Source organism: Eschrichtius robustus, chromosome 2, assembly GCF_028021215.1.
Source record: "Eschrichtius robustus isolate mEscRob2 chromosome 2, mEscRob2.pri, whole genome shotgun sequence".
Classification (NCBI taxonomy): Eukaryota; Metazoa; Chordata; class Mammalia; order Artiodactyla; family Eschrichtiidae; genus Eschrichtius; species Eschrichtius robustus.
In genome coordinates, this window is record NC_090825.1 from 151,993,181 (window position 1) to 152,005,724 (window position 12,544).

Here is a 12,544-nt window from a genome sequence, read left to right on the forward strand (position 1 = left end):
TGGCTGGCAATTTTACGGGTGACTTTTTCTTTTAAATGTTTCCCAAATATTCTTTAGCCTAATTTTGTTTATTTAAACACAAAGGACACGAAGGAACCTCTTATTTCAGAACGTGGACCACTTTCAGTCAGGAATATCCTCTGGAAGCTTAAGCAGTGGGCAAAGGAGTTGCAGGGTTTCATTGCTCCCTTAAGGTAATGAAGAGAAAATAGCAAACGATGTGAATCAAAGATTCTGAGTTATGGAATTCTCTGCTTCTAAAGTTCTAGTTTGGCCCAATTGGTCTGTAATCCAGGGGGAAAAAAGAAAGAAGGCATAAAACACTGCAGAAAGATATGTAGTTACAACAGAGCATTTAGCATAAAGCTTGTTCTTCTAAAATTCAACCTCTAACTCAACTCCATAGGCTCTTGGCTATAGGCCTTAGTGAGGAAACAGTTGAAGCTACACGACCAGACTTAGCTTGATCTACTGTCACTTTTGTTGAGGAGAATAGGTTGGACAGTTTTAAAAACTTGAGCATAGGAAAATATCTGAGCTCACGTTTAAGTTAAGAGTCTGAACGTCTGGGATAAAGGAACGTGTGTTAGCGAACTGGGGTTTCCAACAGATCTTTAACCGTGAGGATCAGTGACGCTGTTCTTTCTCCAGGTTTAATTTGATAATTTCCCCCATTCTTCTCAGACGCCTCTTTTGGTTCTCTTTCTGCCTTTATAGTCAGTCACCCTTCTGAGTAACCTTGGGCAAGTCATTTAACCTCTGCTGTAGCCTTTCTGAAAGAGCCTTCCATCGTGGATTTCCCTCTGTCTAAACATCTCTAAAGCTTCCTTGGAGTGACAGATCAGGAAAATCTATGAATTTAGGATAGCCCTTAGGCTAATGAGGGAGTACTGCATTTTTACACAGTCCTCCTTTTAAGGGCTTAAAACCAGATCTTTCACCTAGCTAAGAAGGGAATGTGCCAGCATCAGATTCTACCCCATCAGTCTCCCAGCAGTTACAGCAAGCCAACAGCTCAGCCTGTGCCTAAATTGGCCATGAACAGACAAGTGAGGACAGTAGAGAGGCAGGAAATGGGGTTAGGTTGATTTTTATCTATTAGCAGCAGCTTAAACTGGTACGCTGGGCAGCTCTGTCTCCCATTGGCTACAGCTGCTGAGAGCAGCAGGGTGAGGGCTGACCTCTATCTGTCGGGTGTAAGTCAAACCCTGAATACGTTTGTAGCAAACTTCAGTGCTCCAGAACGCCAAGTTTAACTTACGCCCAACCACATACAATATTTTTATCAGGAACCGTGATATTCTCCACCTGCGAGGAACTTACATCTGTGGCTTTCCCCCCTCCTAGATTTTTTTTGCTTTCTTTCTCACTGCCTCTCCCTCCTGTCACCCTGTGACCAATTTTGTCCCCCTGCATCTGTGCTATCTTCTGGCTGGGAGGGGCTGTGATGGTCACAGCTGTGCTCCTTCCAGCAATCATGGTCACACCGGCCCTTCTCTGCCTGCCCCAGTTTCCATCTGACCACGTTGTGCCCACCCCTGGCACTTGCAGTTGTTACCCAGGTTGGCACCGCCTCATGATCACGTGTGCCCTTCTGGGCCAGCGCGAGTTTCAGAATGTGTCTGTTGCTAATACAACTGCAGCTGTAGACAGACAGGAATATGTTCAAAACGTGAGTTCTAAACTTCCTACACAGTAACTGTTTCTTAATAGTTTTTGAAGACCAGATAGTCTTTTTTTTTTTTTTTTAAGATAGTGTTTAAGTATTTGGACGTTTATTTTCCTAGATGAGAGAATAAACTACTTGAACTTTCACGTAGGCAGCTAACCATCCAAATGTGGCAAAGCTCCTTTCCTTTGTCTTGGGTCTCAATCAGTACATGGATATTGTTTTGTCTCAATCAGTATGTGTATGTATTTATTTACACTGACATCACAATGTGAAACTTAACCTACTCAGTTCTGCCGTCACACTAAAGCATCGGCACACTTAGGCCTCTGTTTACAATGCAGAAACTGCTGTCCATGACCTATTATCATCTCTTCTCTGGGGCCCTGTAGTAGCAGAAAAGAAGCCCAGATGATGCAAAATTATTCTAGCAACTCAGATCCCCACGCACACAAGCCACATTGCAGTAATTTGAGATGGAAAAGACCTATTAAGGCATCCCACTGATTCTCTGAGGGCATGTGGTGGTTTTTTCCCTCTCCAATACGCTGATCTACGTTTCAGTGCCTTTCCCAATTGCAAATGGCACAAGTGACGGGGCCTCCATCCCTCCTGGGGGACAGGGCAGCACAGTCTATAATAGATCTCTCCATTAGGGCATGAGTCTTGCTCAGCTGCCTGAATTATCTTTGTTTTGACTCTCATTTCCGTCACTCCTCCTGCCGTCCCCTTGGACCACACAAAATAATTTCTCCCCGTCCCCGCTATTTACACCCTTCAAGTCCTTGCGGCTGATGAGCCAGTCCCTGCTAGCTAGAGCCAGTGGTCATGCTGGGAGACCTGTCTCTTTCCTCTTCCCTCTGAAGGCAGTCCCTTCAGGCTGATAAATCATATTTGTTGCTCTTCGATGAACGCTCATCAGTTTCTCACTCATTTGCCTCATTTCTTTGTCACTCAGGCTGCTCAGGAAAATCCCCTGTGTTTGTCTCCGTTGTTGCAAAAGAAGATGATGGTGGTAGAACCTCTGCTTACAGCAAACAGAGCACATCTCCTCAGCCACCAGGCACCCTCCTGCCCCCAGGACACTGGCGTCACCTAGTCCGTTGTCTTTAACTCTCTTCCTTGGGGTGTGGAGCTACTGTGTTAACAGGCCCTGAGGTGTGTTTGTAGAGACAGGAAGAGTTGATCTGTATTTCACCTGACCAGCTTTCCTTGTTGTATATTTAGTTAATGCCCATTAGCTGCTTAAATCGTAGTTTGCTGCCCATCTCAATTCCCCGTTGGAAAAGCTTCCTTGAACTCCCTCAAGAGAATGCTAACCTCCTTTCCATTAATACTCCCACGTTTCCTGATATTAAAGTGGACGACATCAGTCACCATAGCAGACATCTTTGCCAAACGGGGAATTCTGTTGCTATGGGAGGGGCAGGCTGGCCCCTTTACCTTGAATGAGCTGAATGTCACCGCAAACCAGGAAATTTGGGGAGTGGCTTTTGCAGCGCCAGCATCAACGGTGTTCAACCTGTCCCTTCTCTAACTCCCCAGGTAATGGCTCCCCTGAGTGCTAAAGCACCCCATTTCATAAGGTCTTTCCTAATGTGCTCATATTTATGCAATAACAATCACCAACATAGTGCTTTACAAACTCTTTTCATCTAATTACATCATCCTACTTAACAGTCACAGCCATCCTGTGAGAAAGGAACTCTCTTCTTTATTTTACCAGGGAGGAAACTGAGGCTTAGGGATGTTCCACTGCCCAATGGCACAAATATTCAGTTAATTATCCTTTCCATTCCCTTTTGGTTCTCCTCCTGAAATCATTGGAAACAATGCTCCACGAACACTATGTGAAGAGGCGCTCACTGTATACAGGTTCCTAAAGTCACTGGGATGCTGGCCATTGCATAATATTCTTCTGTACTCTTAGTTGGCAAAAATAGAGTGAATAGACATCATCCACAGTTCCGTATGAGTCCTATGGTTTATCAGTAGGATAACTCAGTTGTTATTCGATGACAGAAAGAGTATATTAAAATTTATAAGACATAGCCTGCTCTCTCTTTCTAAACAGTAATGTAATGTTATTAGGCATGAGCTAAAAGTGAGCTTATCTCCTCCAATACCAGATCAGACCCTGAGGGTATCTGTTTTTCCTGCAAAGCTGATAAAATTATATACACCTAAGATAAAAGAAGAAAGAACTATATATGTCAATACATGTTAATAACATGATTTGAAGAAACAAAGGACCTGAATAATCCTGACTTTTTTGAGTAATTTAAAAAGCAGAAATATAATTTGCTACCAAATACATGGTCACGGAAGCACAACGTCCTAATACTGTGCTAACAGCTAAGCAAAAGATGATGTTTATTGCATCACTTATTTTCAAGGAGTGCTTAGCAATATTTTTAATTTGGCACAGATGTGATTACAGTAGGAGAAAGACCTGTACTGAACGGTTTTTATGCTTTAAGGGATTGAGGCAACATCCAAATAAAAGTCTCATCAGAGCCAGCATTTTGAACAAAATCCAGATCAAGAAATGTATGCTGTTAAGTGAACTGCTCCTTGCTGTGTCCTGGCCAGAGAAAGCAAATTGCGCGTGTACACATAAACTATCAACGCACAGAAACACGCAGAAGTCTCCGTCTCTATCAAGACGGAAGGCAGAATTCTTTTTTCTCCATCTCTATTAAGACAGAAGGCAGAATTATTCCTTCTGCATCAGCTTGTGAGCCCTCACTGTCTCATGTGTAACTAACTTGAAACTGTACTTAGTGGCTGGACTGGATGGTGCCTGTAACTTTCTGGCAAGAAATTATTAAGCAAACGCAACCTTGAAGATGCACCCTTGAAGATTCCAGCTGTATTTCATCGTACCCAGGGTTAAACTGTAAAAAAGAAAACTCTTATTGCTTATTTTTAATTACTGCAAATTCAAACACATGTTTACCATGGTGAAGTTTAAAAATACAATGAGAAAAAAGAAACCAGTAGTTTTTATTTATTTAGAACACCTAGTGCAAAGGTGCACGTAGCCTGTCACAAGCAGTAAGGAGTTTTACTGTAAGCATCTGCCAGGGACAAAAATTCAGGCAAGGCTCTTTTTGTTGCTGCTATAAAGAATCCACCTACAAGAGAGTTTAATCAGCTGAAGATGAACATCAGTGCAGATCTGTTTAGTGTTCTCTCTCAGCCGTGACCTCATTTCTGATACTGACAGCCTGGACTGCCTCTTAGATTTGGTTGGGGCTTGGATGCATCCCCTGGCAAACCTGGATGAAACTAGAAGAGGGAGGTTTTGGTAGCTCTGTAGGCCCGTTAGCTATCTCATTCTCTCTTCACATGGGGCTACATATTCATCAGAGGTAGCCAATGATTCCAAGTTTTAATGGAACCTAAAGTATAGTCCATTACCATATATGAACCAAGAAGTAAGTGTCATAGTTCTACTTCAGATTAGCTAACGGTGGAATCTTGTTCCACAAACAGCCAAGACACGGGTTACTGAGAACAAAGGTATTTCCCATGCCACCAAATTGCGCTTTCAGTGTTGTCTTCTTCTAGGTAGGTCAACATAGTAAAGAGGTCATTACCAACATTAACATATATAGAATTTCCAGGGATTTTGTTACACTTACATTCAACAAATAGAGCTAATCTGCACGGGACCTAACCATCCCATAGCTAGCACAGTCGGGTAACAATGCTCTTCTCGCCCAGCAATCCACACTTCCTTCTAAGGGGGGGGGGTCCCAATTTACTGAGGGGTATGTTTTCCTAAAGCTTCTTTTCATACCCTTGGAGCCCACTCCCAAACTGACTAAGAATAAAATACTGTTAAGAACTCAACAAATGGACATTGGAAAGCCGATACTGGCTTTAGTTGATTTTAGCCCACCTTTGATTTGTTCGGAGACTGAATTCCTTACACATAAAGAACAGTATTTATTTCATGAGAACAAAGGTTTAAGAGACAACCAAGATATATTTAGTAAAGAGAAGGTGATTGAACCTCCAAATAGGTCATGGTGACTTATCAGCAACTGAAAATAGTATTTTAAGATCATACTAGTTCTCTGTGTGCGTCATTTAGATTTGTTTTGGTTGTCTGATTTAAGTTGGCGTTGGCAGTTTGGAACAAACACAGAAAGACTTTAACACATGGCTAGGTAGGTTGTTTTAGATCCAAATCATTAGGACTGTGGCTTGGTATAAATTTAGAATGACTGTAATCTAAAGTGTTGGGGTCGTTACATACTTATATTTAGGAGTGGCCAGAGATAACATTTCTATTATGAAACCATGCTGTAATCGAATCGACAACTTGGAAATTTACCAGCATTTTTAAACACTTCACATATTTTAATCCGTCAATTTTTGTTCTTGATACTCTGAAAAAGTCATCAGAAAGAAGCCATTTATCATTCATTTTCCCCATGAAGGAAGGCAATTTCCTAATGAATGAGGAAATCTTTCATTTTAGGTGGAAAAAATAATACAATAGGTCAATTATACTAAATTTAAAAGAAAAAGTTTTTACTACATTTACATTTAATATATGTTATTCTGGAAAGCAAATACATGTGAACACAATGGGGATAATAGTAGTATCTACCTTGTGGATTATAGGAGGATTGAAGGAATTAACACATAAAACATTCTTACAACAGTGGCTGACACATGAAATGCTCAGTAAATGTTAGCTGTTATTCTACTATGTGATAAAGTGAGGAACTGTCACTAGTATTCATGGGTGCAATTCTTGCATTTTACAGAAAAAGTGGTTTCATCCACTTTTTACAGAACCTAGTATGCTTTCTGTTCTGAGGGCACAATGAAGCTGAGAGGGATGGCTCCTCTAAGTGAAACTGACCCCTGCATTTAGTGCCTGAAATCAGAGGAAGACTTGTCAGTGTGGGCAGACACCAAGAGTAGACCAATCTGATCTCCCACTTCTTTTTTCTCTCATGGAAACGGATGGAGGGTATCTGATGTGGACCCTTCAATCAATTGTTCCTGCTTAATGTTTCAAACCTTGGTTTACTGTGGGGTAAACTTCGGTTCCTGACAGTCATCCAAAATCTTAGTTTCTCTTCAGTTCCACTGCAGAATAAAAACTAAATTTACCCCAGTGGATTGTTACATCAAGTCTGGTATTATTTCTCCCAAGAGGCCATCTGCTTCTGGGAAAAGACAACAGGGCGTGCCCTCCATTACACCTCCATTTAACTGACGGTGCAATGATGGACAATTCCTTGTTGACCCCTGCAATTCAGAGTTATTGTCTTGGAACATTAGATTTGATGATCTCTTTTCACTCCATAGGATAACTGTAAAAGTATCCGCCCAGTGTTCAATCCAACCCCCAGACATTGCTTCTGATGGCCTTAAATTCTTTTGATTAGTCTACACACCACAGAAACTCAGATTACTAAAATTAGTGGGGAAGGGATGGATTCTTCTCAAACATCCTACCACCAGAATAGGTGTACTTGCAAAGTCAAGTTTGCCTGACGTATCCTCTGTCTCAAGTGGTACAAACGGCCCTGGAGGGTGGAGCCCCCACAACCTGCTTCCCTGGGCGTGCGCGTCTGTGGGTGTCGGGGTACGCGCAGGACACACACGGACCCACTCTTCCAGGGCAGCCCAATCACGGCCCCCCTCTCACCTCAAAGCCTGTCAACTCTCACGCCCCTCCTTGAACGCACAGCCCCTTTCTCCTCCTTCGCTCCTTCGTATCCCGCCTCCAAAGTAGGACGCCCACGTTCGTTGGCAGGTGCTCCTCTCACTCCTACCCGGAAACCAATCAGTCGCGTGCTGGTGGAGAATGACGGAGACAATGGGAATTCTTGTTGCGTCAGCTGCCCGCCCCGAGCGCCGGGAGGCGGTGCAGGGGGCGGGGTACGGGTTGGGGGGTTAGGTTCCTTATGGAGTGAGGAGCGGGCAGAGGAGCCGGCGGCGCGGCTCCGCGTTCAGCCAGGCACCTCGAGGCCCTTTCCCCCTACCAGGTCCCCAGAAGCAGGGATCCCGGGCCTCCCTGCAGCTGCCGGGCTCTCGTGCGCGTGCAGCCCCGTGCGTCTGCGTGATGCCGGCGGCTGCCCCTTTCCCCTGTCAGCGCGAGGCCCGGGGCGGCGGCGGCGGCGGCGGCGGCGGCGGCGGCTCCGGGCTCCTCGCGGCCCCGGCCGTAACCGCCACACCCAGCCCGGTCGGGTGGTTGGGCCGTTGGACGTTTGTTTTCGCAGCCTTCCCCTCCCCCCCTCGCTGAGGCGGCGGGGGTGCGCGTTGCGAAGGGGGAGCCGAGAGACTCCTCCCCCTCCACGATCCCCCCGCCCCTCCCCCTTACACACTCGCACTCACTAGCGCGCCGGCTCCCACGCGCTCTTGCGCCTCCCGCTCCGCGCCTCGGTGTTGGCCGGCATCGTCCAGGGCCCGCGGAGCCACCATGTGCACTGCCTCCTCCTCATCCCCCGCCGCAGAGGATGCGGCGCAGCGCCGCGGGTTCCCCGCCCGCCACCCCCGCCGCCGGGAGCGGGAACGGTGCGGGCGGCGGCGGCGGCGTGAGCTGCGCCCCGGTTGCGGGAGCCGGCCGGCTGCTGCAGCCCATCCGCGCCACGGTGCCCTACCAGCTCCTGCGGGGCAGCCGACACAGTCCCACGCGCCCGCCCGCCGCCGCCGCCTCGCTGGGCAGCCTCCCGGGGCCCGGCGCGGCTCGCGGCCCCGGCCAGCCCGGCCCGACGCCGCCGCCGACCGCGGCCCCGACCGAGCAGGCGCCGCGGGCCAAGGGCCGCCCGAGACGGTCCCCAGACAGCCACCGGAGGAGCCACTCACCTGAGCGCCGGAGCCCCGGCTCGCCCGTGGGCAGAGGTAGCGAGCCCAACCCTTGCGTCCTCCCGGGCTGCCGTCTCCCCGACGGCGCCCTCCGTGGAAACTTCAGCCTCTCCGGGCTTCTCTTTGCTAGTGCATTCTCGAAGGTGTGAAAGTGGCTTTGGGAACCTCAGCCCCCTGCGGTCGCTGCGGGGCTTGGATGAGCGAACTGCGGAGCAACTTTTATTTGACCCTCCTGGCGCCCCTCAGCTTTTATCTTCCATCACTCGCCTGGATCGAAAGGTTTTTCAGTTTAAGAGCTGATTAGCTCACTCATGTGTTTGCTGTTTGTAGTGGGGGAAGGAGGAGCTGGGCGAAACACTTAAAAACAATACGCACACAAACTCTCCGGCAGCAGGTAAGGTGGTGGTTGTAATCTGTACAGCCTCTTTGTGCTTTCCTACAAAGTTCCTATAACGTGTCTGTGCCTACCGGGATAATTTTTGTTTTCTTTTTTGGGGGTGGGGAGGTGGAGGCACCAGTTATGATGTAAGGATATCCTGTTGGGTGTGTAGAGGGGACAGTTTTGGATGTGCAATTGAAGTGTATAGTGTTTGGTTGGGCTTTTTTTTTGGAGGGGGGGGCTCCCTCTTTTCTCTACTTTATATAGTCATATGCCTCAGGGCGGTACTGCACTGGAAACAGTTTATGCCCAACTCAAGACTTTCATGGTAAATTTCTAAGGACCTATTTGTGGAGTGTGCTCCCTTTTTCCCTTCTATTTTTAAGTACACTTAACAGTTCAGTTGAGCTGTTAAAGGATCTCAAGTTTCGTTTTTCTTAGCTGTCAAAGGTAATGGTGAGCTGGTGGATGCTGTCGGCTTCCCTTGATGTTTTGCGTTTTGGTGTGGTTTGGTTTATGTTTAGGGACACGGTGAATGATCTAGTTTAGTCCTGGGGGAGAGAAGGAAGTTTAGCCAAAACAGGGATGTAAAGCTCCTAAGGGAGGGAGGAGTAGCTCATGTTATTAGATAGCACGCTAGGGCTACAGATGCTGCTGCCGCGTTGTGGAGAGAACGGATCATACCGAGGGGGAAACTCTCTGCTTGGAAGGGAATCACTGTGGAGCCTGTGCAATGTTTATGTGGTATGTGTAATTTTATTACTGGAGTTTTCTTGATGAAGGTCTTAGACTTGGAGAACGTGACTGTGTTAAGATAGATTGCAGTTTTGGTGTTTTGTTTTAATATTTCTGACCTGTAATTAGCATGTTGCTAAGGCCCTTGTTTTCAGACCACTTGATGGTGAGGCAGGGTAGGATGTAGTGCAGTGGTATGTGTCCAGGAGCACCGAGAAATGCATCCTGTAATCATAATGCACCGGAAGGAATTTGCTCCCCCACTCCTCCCCCAGTTCAAGCCCGCTGCAGAAACTGACATCCTCCAGCAAATCCTGAATGAATGAATGAAAACAACGTGATCGCCCTAATAATGACCACAACTGAACACACATACACATTGGCTGTATTTTATAGAAAAGGCCACCATTTTCTAACAGATTAATGCCATGTGCAACTCCTTTGCACGTTTTCTAGAACTGTATGAAATGAGAGGTAACAGAATGAAAAGAAGGCAGCAGTTACATAAATTTTTGAGTGATTTAGTTTCAACAGTACATAGATTGAGTTTTGGGATTTTCTTTTAGGGACTAATGTAAGAGCCATAATATAAGCACTGCAGAAAGACTGTGTTCAGAGGGTTTGCGGGCATAGTGAGTAGTTTCAGCAACTGCTGCAGCAATATATTGGTCATCTAGTACCTCCTCCCCTTTTGTTGATAAACACATCTTACAACAGATTGTAGTACAACTTGTTTTTCTGCATCCTTCAGAAGTCTTAATTGCTTAAGAATTACAAGGTCCATCATCAAGTAGTTTTAATGAAATTTGTGACCAGGCTTAAACTGTCCTCTTTGTTGTAGTATGTCACATCTGAGTTGAATGCAATTTTAACGCGATCATGATGAAAACACTTCTCTGAATCTGGTTGTTCAGGAGACAGATTTGCATCAGAGAACTTGTATTGGGAACAGAAGAGGCCTTTCTGCTGTTTTTAACACCAGGTGGTTTTGTCAGTTTCTTACATTGAAATGATTTTGAATGTAGGCTCTTCTGCCCCCGGTTCCCTGATGATATTACCTTTCTGTTACTTCTCCACATCCCACCTTGCTCCTCTCTACCTAAGTTAAAACGATACAACTAATCTATTCTTTTTACTTATCTATTTAAAATTCATGCTATGAACAGTTGAACAATTTTTCAAACAATTATCTACTCAGTTTCTTTTGAATTCTGCAAGGTTCTGACTTCAGTGGATTGTAGCCTCCACAGGTCAAGGCTCCTGCCGCTGCTGCTGCTGCAGACACTGACATCACTATACTGCATGAATGAAAAACAACAACGTGCTCCATTTCTGGCTCTCCACCTCCTTGCTTTTCTGCACACTCCGTGTGTGTGTGTGTGTGTGTGTGTGTGTGTGTGTTTAAGATGGTATTACGCTGCATTTGAAACTACATTTAAAACTGTTAAATTAGGTAGGTGGTGGCTCAGGGATATGTGTTTAGTCTAGAAGCATATTGCTTACAAAAAGCTTCAAGTGCTATGAGCATTTGGACTAGAGGTGACATAACAGCATTCAGTATTTTTTTTATCTGGACTGGTGGTTATGGAAGAAAATACAGAAGATGTAAACAATTTTCTTTGTAATTGCTTTACCAAGAAGAAGTTATGAGACAGTGTAATTTCTGAACATGTTAGATCATTATTACCTCCCTCTGAAACATTCTTAATGTGCACATTTATAGGGTTAAGTCTAGAATAATAAAGAAATGATACTCAGATTGTTTCACAAGGCTGAGGAAAAGCTGAATTATGTAAATAGGCACAATTTTAATATGATATTTATAAAATCTAGCAAGAAGATGGTAATTTTCTTTATTTTTGTAGCACAGTTTTAGATAATTTCAATGGGTATCATAATAGAAGATACATAAATCTCCAAACACCTTGCTCTGTATAGAGAACATGGAGTTTTAAAAATTGAAATTATCTTGTTTATGCATATGATCATATTTTTGTTTGCATTTTTAAAATTTTCTTTTCTATTTTTAAAACTTCAGAGTTTGTTATTTATATTCATTTCTTCTGCCTTTGGCAAAATGTCCCCCTCCCCCTTGTTCAGCTCTGAAGGGTCTTGAAGTGGTGAATGACAAGCTACTGAATGCATCCTCAGGCTCCCTGTGATGTGTTTTTAATAGATGTAAAATCATGAAGTATTATGCAAATAGTTATTGTTTTGTAATGGTAATACATAAGTGTACCTTTGAGATAAATAGAACAACCCAAATGAGAATATAGCAGGATGTTGTGTTAAAATGAATGATCTTTAAGCTAAAATCATGAGTAACAATGAAAATATAATAAAGTTGCTTCTTTCTGAAAACTTCATAAAGCAAAACCTATGAATTCAAAAACAGAACAAATACAGTTTTATTGGGCAAGACAGTAAATAGCAATTGCAGGTCCTTTTGTGGTTTTTTGTAAGGATTGAGGGTGGAGATGAATTATAAATTCTGAAAGATATAAAAACCGTTGCGTTAGAGCACTCGATGTAGAATACCGCTTATTTTTAAGTGTACCAAACCTAATAACAAAAACATGGAAGAGCTTGTAATTTATATAGTTCCTGCTATGGAAAATAGCATGTGTTGATTCCTGATTTAACATGCCTAATATCATTAACTCTAGAGTGAAATTTGATAAGAATTTTTCATGAGTACCTTGAGAGCCTTATTGTTTTATACATTAAGAAGTCATGATTACATTTTAAAAGAAAATACAAAGCCAGCTAGCATATAATGCTGAATGACTGCCTGCAGTGTGTGTGCATGTATGTGTGTGTGTGTGTGTGTGTGTGTGTGTCTGTGTTTTGATCAAATAATTTGCTTTCAGTTTTTTATTTTTCATTAAATTTTCCCTCGAGTCCTTTTTACTGCTATGCTCAGT